Source organism: Cotesia typhae, unplaced genomic scaffold, assembly GCF_013202065.1.
Source record: "Cotesia typhae breed Kobodo isofemale line unplaced genomic scaffold, CoteBio_Ctyphae scaffold_152, whole genome shotgun sequence".
NCBI lineage: Eukaryota > Metazoa > Arthropoda > Insecta > Hymenoptera > Braconidae > Cotesia > Cotesia typhae.
In genome coordinates, this window is record NW_027423776.1 from 4,426,077 (window position 1) to 4,438,259 (window position 12,183).

Consider the following 12,183-nt stretch of genomic DNA (forward strand, 5'->3'; position numbering starts at 1 on the left):
TTCCCCACATACTTCTCACTGGGTACTGATTAGATTAAGATTTCAAAGTTTATTAATTAACTTTTTGTTAATTTTACACTCAATTATACGTTATTTACTCCAGTAGACTACATTCAAGCTATTAATCAAACCCGCATAAAAGCTTTAAAGAAAACCCGAGTAAATGATACGTATCAGAACTCTACGGGTATAAAATAATCAAAAGGGTGAGCGAACAAATGAAAAGAATTCGTGACTATACTCGGAGAGAAAAGTTTAAGGACCTTTATTGAAGAATGTGGGTTTAAGATTACTAAAATTTTGATAAATAAATTTCAACATGTTAGTTTATCATTTTTATTATAACAAAGGACATTTTTATAAAATATAAGAAAAAAATTGAAATTTTTCTATAAAAAAAAAAAAAAAAAAAAAAAAATTACACATTCAAAGTGTAAGAGAATAAAGAGGCTTATGGGCTTAGTATATTTACTTCAATAATTTGAAAATAGGAAACATCAATTGACAAAAAAAGAAGAATGAAGAGCTCAAACTAAACAAAGAAAATAAAAAATTGGGTTGTCAAACAATAAAAAAGTTAGTAGTCCAGGAAAATCAGTAAAGGTACGTGAATAAAAAATTAATAATCTAGAAAATATGTTAAAGGAATGTTAACAAAGTTTAAAACAATAAGCTCTAGCAAGAAAATGATGAGATGAATCACGATATGTTGCAAGTAGGTCAAATTTTGGAGAAAATTAAACAATCTTTCAAGAAGAGAATTGATGACATCAAGCAGAAACTCATACATTTCCCAAAACAAGAAATAAAAGAAGGTCAACAACCAGAACCAGGACCACTATCATGTAGACTCTAGGATACAGTGGATTTTTATGCTTTAAAAACTTGAAACTCAATAAAAATGATCAAGAACGACTATAGTTTACTTAGAGCATCATATCCATCAAGATATCGCTTTATCGATGCTTTGACTATCAGTAAGTGGAAAATAGCGGCACTCGTAAATGGCTCTATATAGTATTCAACTGATCTAGATATACTATTTTCCATTGACTTGGAGCTGTCATCAGTAAAGGTAGACTTTTTGCAGCATAAAACTCACGCGACCGATGTAATCTCGATTAACGTATGCTTTGTTCTCTTACATGACTCTATGATACTTGGTATATTTTAGGGTTGATTGTAATTGTCAATGATTTATAATTTGTCACACCTTAGTTTTGTATTTTTGTAAGTAATGAAGTCAATCTTTTATTAGATATTGTATTATGTAATTTTTAATTAAATAATATATAGTACGACAATAAATAGACGGTAAAAATAACTTTGTCAAAATTTGCAGAAAACATTCGGCAAAATTTATAGAAAAAATATGTAATTTTTAAAAATAAGATGATGAGATGACTTAAGGACGTTCCAAGAAAAACCCGTTTTCTTAAAACTTTTTCTGAAATTTTGAGTACTTATACTCATAAGTATCCTTTATACGCAGGAATTCTTTTAAATAATAATAATAGTATTTAAAATTTGTATATTTTACATGGAAACCATATGCTGACCGACGTTCAAGCGAATGTTTTATCAAATATCAATCTTTCTTTTTTTAGAATTATTTTAAAAAACTGAGAATCATTAATTGAAGATATAACAAGTATTTTTCATCAAAAATAACATAAACGAGCGGTATTCACTTTTTTATAAAAAATTTTTAAAGTTAGTAACTTTTGAAATTTTACGTGAGTGGAAGTAAGTGAGCGATAGTCTGTAAAGAGAGACAGCACTAGTGCGTGAGAAAGAAACCAAGAAACCATAGACTATTGGTGTCTTTTTCTTGTCTATGAACGTCTTTAATTAATATTTAAAATTTACAAATTTAAAGTACACAGAATTTACCATGTAAAAATAACAAATTGAATTCTGTAAATTTTACACAAATTGACTCACAGATATAATTCTGTAAGTTTTACAAACTTTTATGTAAAATTTACAGAGTAGTTTTTCCCGTGCATCTACTTGTAAATATTTGGTACTCGAAATCAATAATCATTTCGAAATAATACTTTCATTGATTTTAAATACGTAAAATGTTTAAACTACAGTGGAAACTATTTAATTATATTAAAGTAGACCAAAATTATCCAACCATAATAAAGTAAAGCTATACTGAAAAAAAAAATTCTTGACTGAAGTGTAAATTTTCTTGGCTTAAAAAAATATTAAAGAAGATTGAAAATTTTTTTGAATGAAGTCAAAGTTTCTTGATTTAAAAAAATTTCTTCTTGCTCCAAAATAACTTTTGTCTTCCTTAAAATTTTCTTGGTGAAAGAAATTTGTATTTTGTGTGTAGGTTTTTCAAAATGATTTATTTTATTTTTATTTATGACAAAACTATCCTTACGGAAAAAGAATATATTTCAGAATATAGGGGCATGCGCTCACTTGTATCCCGTTTTACTCAAAATTTTTCTCTGGTCTATAGTCTGGTCCATCTTACATATACTGAATTTATTCAGGTATATACCTTTTATATACTTTTGAAAAATATTACTTGGGAAAAACGGACTATATCCGGAATATATTCATAAAATATTCTGGAATATATTTCAAAATATATACTTTTTCCGTAGGGGTAGCTATTTTGTCATTTTTGTTAATGTTCAAAATAAAATTTACTCAAATAATGATTAACATAGAAGTTTGTTGATTAAATTACGTATTTATCATTTTATTATAAACATATTCCTCAGGGTCTTATCGTACCCATTGATACTTTAGAAACAATAGTTTTGCAATTTTAAAAAAATCGGTAACAGAAAATAAAATGTAAAATCAATTTAAATGCAATTTTAGTCAGTTGTCAACAGTAACAACAAAAATTTATCAATATTTCATCCATATTTATGAATATATCTATAAAAATTGTTTACTCACGAAACGTATGTTTTCTGCAAAATAGAGTATACAACACATGTGGATATATGTTTTCCAATAAATAATCTAAGTAATGCATTTATCGATCTCCGTGAGTATTTTATATCAAAATGAAATAAATTTAAAAAAATTTCCGAGTCTCGCTCTCACGTATATACTTTCATAGCACGCACTTATGTATTTATTATCGTAACACATATATATTTATATATAATATATATGTAAGGGTGATAAACTCGAGCGTATATTGCGATTGTCGGGTTGTGTCAAATAGTCGCGTGGTAAAAAAAAAAAAAATGCTGCGTCTAGAGGGCGATGAAAAGTCTCTGAAAAATTCTCAAGAGGTCGAGGATATATACATATCAATGTTTTTGTACTTAAAAGTTCCTTTGGTGGTCGTTAAATTTTTACAATATTTTACAATACACTGTGAGGCTCCGACCGCGAAAATAAATATATATTTTCAGCATGAAACAAAGCCCATTGAGGTGACAAAAAAATTTAATAATAATTTATACAAAAAAAAACATATTTATTGCTGATGGCATATTGAAGAATCCCACTTCATAACTAATATCTCGTATTCCATGTCTCATTACTCATGTTATACCTCATATCTTCTATCTTCGATCGGGTATGCGTAGAAAGAGACGGACAGAAAAAAAATAGAGAAAAAAGTAGTATAAATAAAATAATAACAATTGAAGTAATTTATATTCGTGGGCATCGGGTCGTTTATGAGACTGGCGCCACGAAAATTGGAGTTTACCGGGACATAAATGAGCTCAACGTTTTATTCGGCTCCAGGCAAAGCATTCTAACACTTTTTTCTCTAACTTCATTGGTGTTGCGTGAATGTGAGTCAGGAAAAAAAAAAAAAACAAAAAAAAAGTAAGAATAAAAAGTTTACCGCCGTGTATTACCTTTTATTGTCTACCGAATTTCATCCTCAGTTCAGTCATCGATGAAACTTTATTTAGTTTAATTCAATCGACGGTAAAAGTAATGACTCTACTGTTGAAATTGTCGGGGTCTTCAAAACTTTACGCGATCATTCTCATCCGGGTTCAATCTCTGTATTCAATTTCAAATTTAATTTTCGTGATCGTGTTCCTGATTTCGACTTCACCGCTAAATTTTCTCTAAAGGATACAAGATACCGTTAAATTGATAAGAAACTTTTTTATAGATAGTTAAATTTCCTACAAAATAATTTTTCGCGTCTTTTTAGTATCTTTAATAGATAACGAGAAATTTGAATTTTAAATTGAAAACTGATCACAAAACTTGAAGGAGTCTTTATTTACACACAGAAAAAAAGGTTTATTTAAACCAAAAAAATATTTTTCTTCCTAATTATTTTCTTGAGAGAAAAAAAAATTTATTTTTGACACAAGAAATTTCACTTATTCCAACAAAATTAATTCTCTTGCTTTAAGAAATACGTATCTTGATCCAAGAAAATTTATTTATGCCAAGAATATCTTCTTATTCTGAGAAAATTCAGCCTCTTGCTCCAAAAAATTAAATATCTTGATAGTAAATTTTCATTAACATTTTTATTGACTAACATGTCAAATGAGAAGATTAAATAATATTCAATAATTTTTTTTATTTAATATGTATAATTGCACGCTAAAATAACATAAAATGGGTATCAAATATTCTAGAGAAAAATTTTGGTCAAAAATAAAAATTTATTGTATCAAGTATTTATGATAATTTGAATTAAGAAAAAATTACTTCCACTAAGAATATAATTTCAAGAAAAATTTTTACTTCGGCCAACACAACTTCGGTCTTCCTTCAGGCACTTGAAAATTTTCTTGAGCTAAGAATTTTGTTCTTCAGTCAAGAAATTTTTCTTTCTGTGGATAATTAGAATTGAAATTTTTACCGTAAAAAAATTTCCACTAAATTTCAAAGTAGTATTATTTCTCCGTGTATGTTAATGATGATGACGATGATTGCATTTACTCAGTAAAAATAGAATATAATTTAATAACAAAATAGCGCGTTAAACATAAGAGAAGGTTGTTGTAAGTAGCGGCATTGTTCCATCTATGGGTATCATTACCAGCAATGTGTCCTCCAATTGCCTTGTCCTACATAACTGGACGCATATGTACGAAGCAATAGCTCTAGTTTAATAAATTCAACACCAACAATCTTCATTCTCTTCATTCTCTGGTCACTACTAATTTATATATCCGACAAAACCATTCGATGATATTTGATGTATTCAAAGCGAGATTATTCACGTTTGATTAACGATTATACTTGTCATTATTGCTGCTTGTCTTCTCGAGTGCCAGAGGACGTGATATACGGTAATTCAACAAATTCACAGGAAAAATAAAAGCTACTCGAAAGTTTATCCTATATACGAAAATAGGGATAAAAAAAAATTTAATTGATGAGACTAAAAAAAGCGAAAGTAAACTAATTTGTTAGTAAACTTTAACGCGAATCGTCGGGCTTTTTTTTTTCTTTATTTTTATTTTATCGCGACAGAAGAAGAAGAAGAAGAAGAAGAAGAAGAAGAAGAAGAAGAAGAAAAAGAAAAAAATTTGTCGTGAGGTTTTTGTTTGCTTGCCAAGATAATAGATGGGAATTAAGAGCCCAACAAACTAAGAGAACTGTGATAGTAGGAGTCAGGATAACAAGTGCCATACCAGGAGGAAGTTATATAGAGATTTGCTCTTTAAATTAAATCCATGTCGTTTATTATAATTTCTCGGTAGTAGTAACGTACTATCCGCGGATAAGACTTCATTTCAGATGAAATTATTTATCATTTTTATAGTGATATTAAGTTTTCAATAATAAATTATTTTATTTGATTTTAGTTCTGTGAAGAAAAGAGAGAGAGAGAGTAAATTTTCGATAATTTTCTTCTTTGTAATTTAGAAAGTTATAAAATACAAATGCGTCGTTGTTCATAGCGGTCGTTTAATTTTGAATCAAAAATAAATTATAAGGTAACGGCGAGTAATAAGCTCTTTTTAAGGGACATTTGTGATAAAAAATGAAGAATATTCAATTTAATAGTCTATAAGTCGCAAAGATGGTAAAAAACGTAATTCTACAAAGGATAATAAGCCAAAGCTGGTGAAGCGCCTTGTCAAATATTGAATAATAAATTATGATTAATATTTAATGTTCTTAAAAGTCTTTGTAAGCTATTAATGTGATGCAAAAAAAATTTATAATTATAATTTTTATTCAAGTACATTTTTTTTAATTTATCAACAAAAAATGCTAACTTTCGGTAAATTTTAAGATAATTAGTTTGTACTATAGCTTAAACAATTTTAATATTTATTGTCAATAATGACATTAATATTTTGATATTAAAATTATGAACGACTTAAATATTAAATGTATTAAGTGGTTTAATTTTTTGAGTAAATATACGAAGCCTGTAAGCCTTGTTACCCTACTATTTATTTTTTATTCATTTTATTTATTGATTTCCCATGTGAAATTTACAAAGTTCTGTACACTAAATATATTTACCTATAGAGATACAAAATTCATCAAGATATAAGTTGGAAAAGAAAATAAACAGAATATTCATTATTAATTAAATTAAATATAAGTATACTTCTGAAGCGTCTTAGATATTTTTTATTACAATACTTTTTATATTACATCGTTCAAATATTTAATTTTGTTTCTGTTTATGGTAAAAATATCAATTCATTTTAAATATTTTATAGAAAATCTTCTTCAGTAATATTTGGTTTAATTCATAAATATTTTTATTCATATCAAAAATTTTTCTTAGGCCTTATTACTCGCGGTTACCTTATTAGCAATCCAAAAAGTAAAGTAACATAAAAGTTTAATAATATTAACTCACGAAAAATAATTTTTTATGAATATTTAAAAATAAAAATTTATGATTAAATTTCACAGCATATTCGTTGTTGATGAAATGTGAGACTTTTCCTAATGCAACTATAATGTTTTGTTTAGCGAAACAATACTCTTGAAAATTTATCGCGAATGACGCAACTTTTGCTAGAAAATCCACACTATTATTTGAAATCATTTGACATAAATTTGGACTTAACCAAAAATTCATTTTAAAAATCCCGCTTGTCTTACTCAAGAAATGCCTTTTTTTGCTACATTGTAGTATAGACGTACTATAGAGTCATCTTTCATCATTGCTCTAAAACGAAAAAAACTGAAAATGAATTTTCAATAAACTAATGATATTTTTTAATAAAATAAATAAAAAATTGTTTTATTATTCTAGAGCTATTGATTTATAAGCTGGCGGGGAAAATAAAGTAATCGAGCTGCTCAAGGACTGCAATTTAACGTCTCGAGTCATGATGAGGATGAGACACTAGTGAAATATCCAGGGGATTTTCGACAAAGTAGTCGAATAAATCTTATTCTGAGAAGTATCTAACGGTATACTCCGTGTAGACTTTCCTTGACACAGTATACTGTCTCGTTGTCAATGCTTTAAACTTTTTTGGCTTTCAGATTATAATTTAATAATAATTTCCAAAATTTATTGCCCGAAAACTTTCGATGTTTTTAGTTGTTAGAAATTTACAATCATTAAATGCCAATCGGAAGAAATAATAAAATTATCAAGTACTTTTTACATTGAAGAAAAAAGTATTTTTTTAATTTCCCGCTTTGAAAATTGATAATTTTCAAAAGTAGGAAGTTATAGATTTCGGCCCGATTTTGAGAATCTGAGTTTTTATCAGATCTCCACGTTTTGACGTCCTACGAAGTCGATCCGACTATTTCCAGCTAGAATTTTTAAATTCTTCGAACCATAAACTCAATGCTTCAGAAACAATTTTTTTACTTGAAAAACTGCGTCGAATGACGCCAAGTAAATCAAAATCGAACAAAGTGTTAAAAAATTATAGATATTTAAAAATTTCTAAATATTTTTTTTTTTTTATTAGATAACTTTTCAGTTTTTGAGCTTGAAGAGCTCTAAAATTAACCAATAGGACAATTTTCAAGCGCTTCAAGCTCGACAAAACCGAGAAGTTCCAGGAATGGCCAGCCGGTCAACTGTTTTCAGATTTTTATTTAACAAATTAAAAACTAATTTAAAAGTGGAAAATTGAAATGATAAAATTAGAAACTTTACAAAAGAACACTATAAAATTATTGTTCATTACTATATTACACTATAAAATAATTATACGTTCATAGTGTATTCGAACTCGATTAACTTCAATTAACAAAAGAATTTATTGTCGCTGTTTTTAATAGTCATTCGCTAACATTTTCCTTTGAGCAATTATTTAAATATTTATTATTAAAAAAAAAAAAATACAATTAAATTAAATAAATAACTTATATTTCACGAAAAAATTTTTTTTCTAAACTCAAATATATTTTAATTAATATTTATCATTCAATTTAATATTTAAAAAAAAATGACTTTTAGATAAGAGGATAATTGTAAAAAAAAACTAGAATTTAAACTATTAGTCCGATCCTGATGAGAAGCGACTCTAATGGTTAAATTAGTTTGATGAGTTCATTAACAGATTATTTTAATAGGATTAGCTAAAAATTGATAATGTATATTTAAATTAATCCTTCATGCTATTGGTTATATGGGGATTAATCCTCACTTACAACAGAATAAATTTAATAAATAATAATAATAAATTTATTAAAATAGAAATTCTAAAATAAATGGGACGTAAAAAAAGTTGAAAAAATTTTTAATAGCAATATTAGCAAGGCGAATAAACTGTTAGTAAAATAAATATTTATTCACAACATATATCCGGTAGGGACACGTTTCTGTTTAGTTTTCATGTGTCAGTTGCAGAGATAATTTCTTGACAACCCAAAACAGACATGAATAAATATAATTATAACCATACACACTAAAATTATTATTTTGTTTTCTTTGTTAAATCTTATAATTCTCAAAAGCTTTGTTAATAGTTGGATAAATTTAAATTTTATTCTTAGAATAAACTGTTTATTTAGAGGATATTTATAATAAACTCATAATTATATTTTTACTTTAATAAATTAGTACACTATCGAAAAAAGGGAATCCAAAATTGTCGAGCTTACACAAAAAATATTTTATAAGTGACAAATACTTTCTATTTTTTATTATTTTACTCATTGAACTCGATTTAGAAAATTTTAATAAAAATAAATTTAGTTTTTTTAAGTTTTAAATTTATTAATAATTAATATATTTATAAAATTTATACTTTTGTTTAAAATAATATTGTTTCTGGCTGTCTTAAAAAAATTATTTTAATATATTTGTGTTGAGTTTAACAAATAATTTTTAACTGCGCAATGATTTATTAAAAAGAAATAAATTCACATGATATTACATTAAAATTTAATAAAACAAATAATTAAATTTTAAAGTTTCTTCCTTTTTTCTATTGCTATATATTTAATAATATATATGATAATTTAATAATTTTTATGATATGTTAACTTTAAATAAATAAATAAAATGAATATTAATGACATTGAAATTAACAAAAATATGAACATTTTTTAACAAAAAAAATTTTTAATTAATGGAATTTTGAAAATATTTTTTTAAGTACTAATTTATGTATCAAAATAAATAAAAAAATAAATATTATTCTTAATTATAGAACTAATAACAAATTTTATATCGTCAATTATATTTTTCAAAATTAATTACAATTCCTTATAAATTAAAAATTTTTATTCAATGAAACCATTTAATAAATTAAATATATAAAAATAATTAAAAGCCTGTGTAATAATAATAAAATTTAACTTCAAAACAATTACCAACAAACTCTCAAACAAATTAAAGTCAACATAGAATAACAAAGTACATAAAAGAGCAAAACTTACAGCCACCAAAAAGTACACAGTGTAGCACAACAAACTTTTTTATCTCGACACTTAAATCCTCCGCTACAGAATTAAATAAATAAATAATTATATTCCTTATAATTTTATTTTCCAGAAGAACAAAATTCACAAGACACAACTCTTTTTAAAAGACTGTAAATTGATGTCACTGTCTCAGAGTGCTAATACATATATACTGAAGACTTGGATATATAAATAACACACCACGGGTTACCGTTAAATTAGACGTCGGTGCTTGCATTAAATGAGATAAATTTTATGTTTTTATTTTTCTTATCTGTATAATAATATATAAATACATTTACAGATACATAGATATTAAATTTATGGCTGTAAACTGGAAAGCTCGCATGGCAAAAGTTTTGTAAACCCTAAACTGAAAGCACCCACCCCTAAATCCAATCCAGGGGTTTCAACATCTGTCTTTTAATCCACCCAGATAAATTCAGTCGTTCAAGTCGAAGTCTGATTTTGAGTTACGATAATTATGATACTTTGATCACTAATGTAACATTTTAGTGGGCTTTTAATCACAAAGCTCCTGGTAAAAATTAACTTTTATTTATTTTATTGTATTTTATCCGTTTTCTTTAGACATTTTTTAAAAAATTATTAACACTTGGTCACATTTCCTCAAAAACTACCAAACTAATTTATTTAAAATTTTTTTTCAGATTTTTTAATTAAGCTCGTTGTTATTGTCAATTGCCGGTGATGGGAGATAAAGAAAGAGCAAGTGCAAGATGAGTGACGATTGAAGTATATTTATGATTAATACTCATGGTGTCATCGTATGTATACACGATAGGCGAATGCCAGCAAATAGCAGATTGGCAATAAAGTGCTGCAAGATCACATTTATTTAGATGTCTGGCGTTTAATGACACTTGACGAATCGAGAGGAGCAGTTTACACTTGAGCGGTTATTAGATTCAGCAAATAAAGCTTTTTTTTTATTTTTATTTTTATTTTTATTTTTATTTTTATTTTTATTTTTATTTTGTTGTAAGCGTCAAGTGAGCCGTGGAATCAAGTAGAGTAGAATAACTTTGCTGGGGCTGAGACTTACGCACATTAGCTTCACTGGTAGATTCGACGTACGACTAAACCGCGGTATGTTGAATCGCGATGAACCGCGTTTCACGGGTGCCGAATTGTCACGAGCAGACCCGACGGTCAGCGTGTCAGGAATGCTTCTGATTCTGGCTTGAAGCTGGCAGTAATCTTCGCCTGCGCGCTCTGTTGCTCGAGCTTCCGTCCGACTACTTCGACAAATAAAACTCAACTATTGCATTAACTATTGAGAAGTTCATGCTGTAATCTCTAGATCAATTTCCTGTTGTTACTTTGTATCTTTGATCGGGGCTTAGATACTTTGGCTCGTTATCGTTACTGGAAAAACGGATCCTAAAGGCTCTTTCTTCTTATCTTGAATAAGAGATTTTTTATAAAATTTCTTAACTTTTGCGACGACTTAACTCGAGTAATTTTAAATTTTTATTTGTTTTTAACTTTACATTTAGATGTACGAAAATTTAAATGGACTTTTTCTCTTTTTTCAGGAATCTAATTTTTTATGTAAAAAGAAAAGTTTCTTATAATTTATTTTTATCTTAAATATTTTATCCAAAATTTTGATTTGAAAAATTTACTTTATTTTAATTTTTGTTTATAAGATGGAATAAATAATAAAATTTAAAGACTATTTTAAAAGTGAATTATATTTCTCACAAAAAACTTCTTTATAATTTTGATAATTATTTAGTTTCATTGTCACTTGAATTTTTCGGCATAAAAAATTGAAAAATTAAAATATTGAAACATTTTTTTCTAAATAATTTTTTTTTACAACGGATAACATGAAAATTTGTTAATCATTTTTAAAGCTTTCATTGTTAATAAAAATTTTATTTCGATCGAAAATCATTAATAAAATCTGTTCGCATAAATTTTGCGATTTCTAATAATTTTTTCTGGTTTCTCGTTGTAAAAAGAAACAGTTTAAAAAAAAATTCTAAAATTATCAATTTATTAACTTTATAATTTTTTGATAAATAAAAAAAAAATTTTTTTAATCATTTTACTTTTGATAAACTTTATCAAAAAAATATGTGGTTGTTATAAAAAATTCTAAATATATTTTTTATCTATTGAAATATTTCATATGAAACAATCACCATGTTTTTTTCTATTTACAATACTTTACTCAGAATTAAAACCCTTAATTCTTTCCATACCATTTTATTTTGGATATTACTTAACTTATTACGCTGGTGGAATTAAATCTTTCCCATGAAATTATTCACACCAGACTGAGATCAATAATTTTCCCCAGTGTCTTTCGACGTGCCAAAAAAGATTAAAATA

At 26.4% G+C, this 12,183-nt stretch overlaps 1 protein-coding gene across 2 annotated transcripts in view; it reads right to left on the reverse strand.

The window, feature by feature from the left end:
• Fmrfar (FMRFamide Receptor) overlaps nucleotides 1-10,911 on the reverse strand; it is a 31,451-nt gene extending 20,540 nt beyond the window's left edge. For both annotated transcript variants that reach the window (XM_074256757.1, XM_074256756.1), the window contains exon 1: nucleotides 9,796-10,911. The gene's annotated coding sequence lies outside the window, so the exon portion shown is untranslated. The remainder of the gene's footprint in view (nucleotides 1-9,795) is intronic.
• Between the last annotated feature and the right edge of the window lie 1,272 nt (nucleotides 10,912-12,183).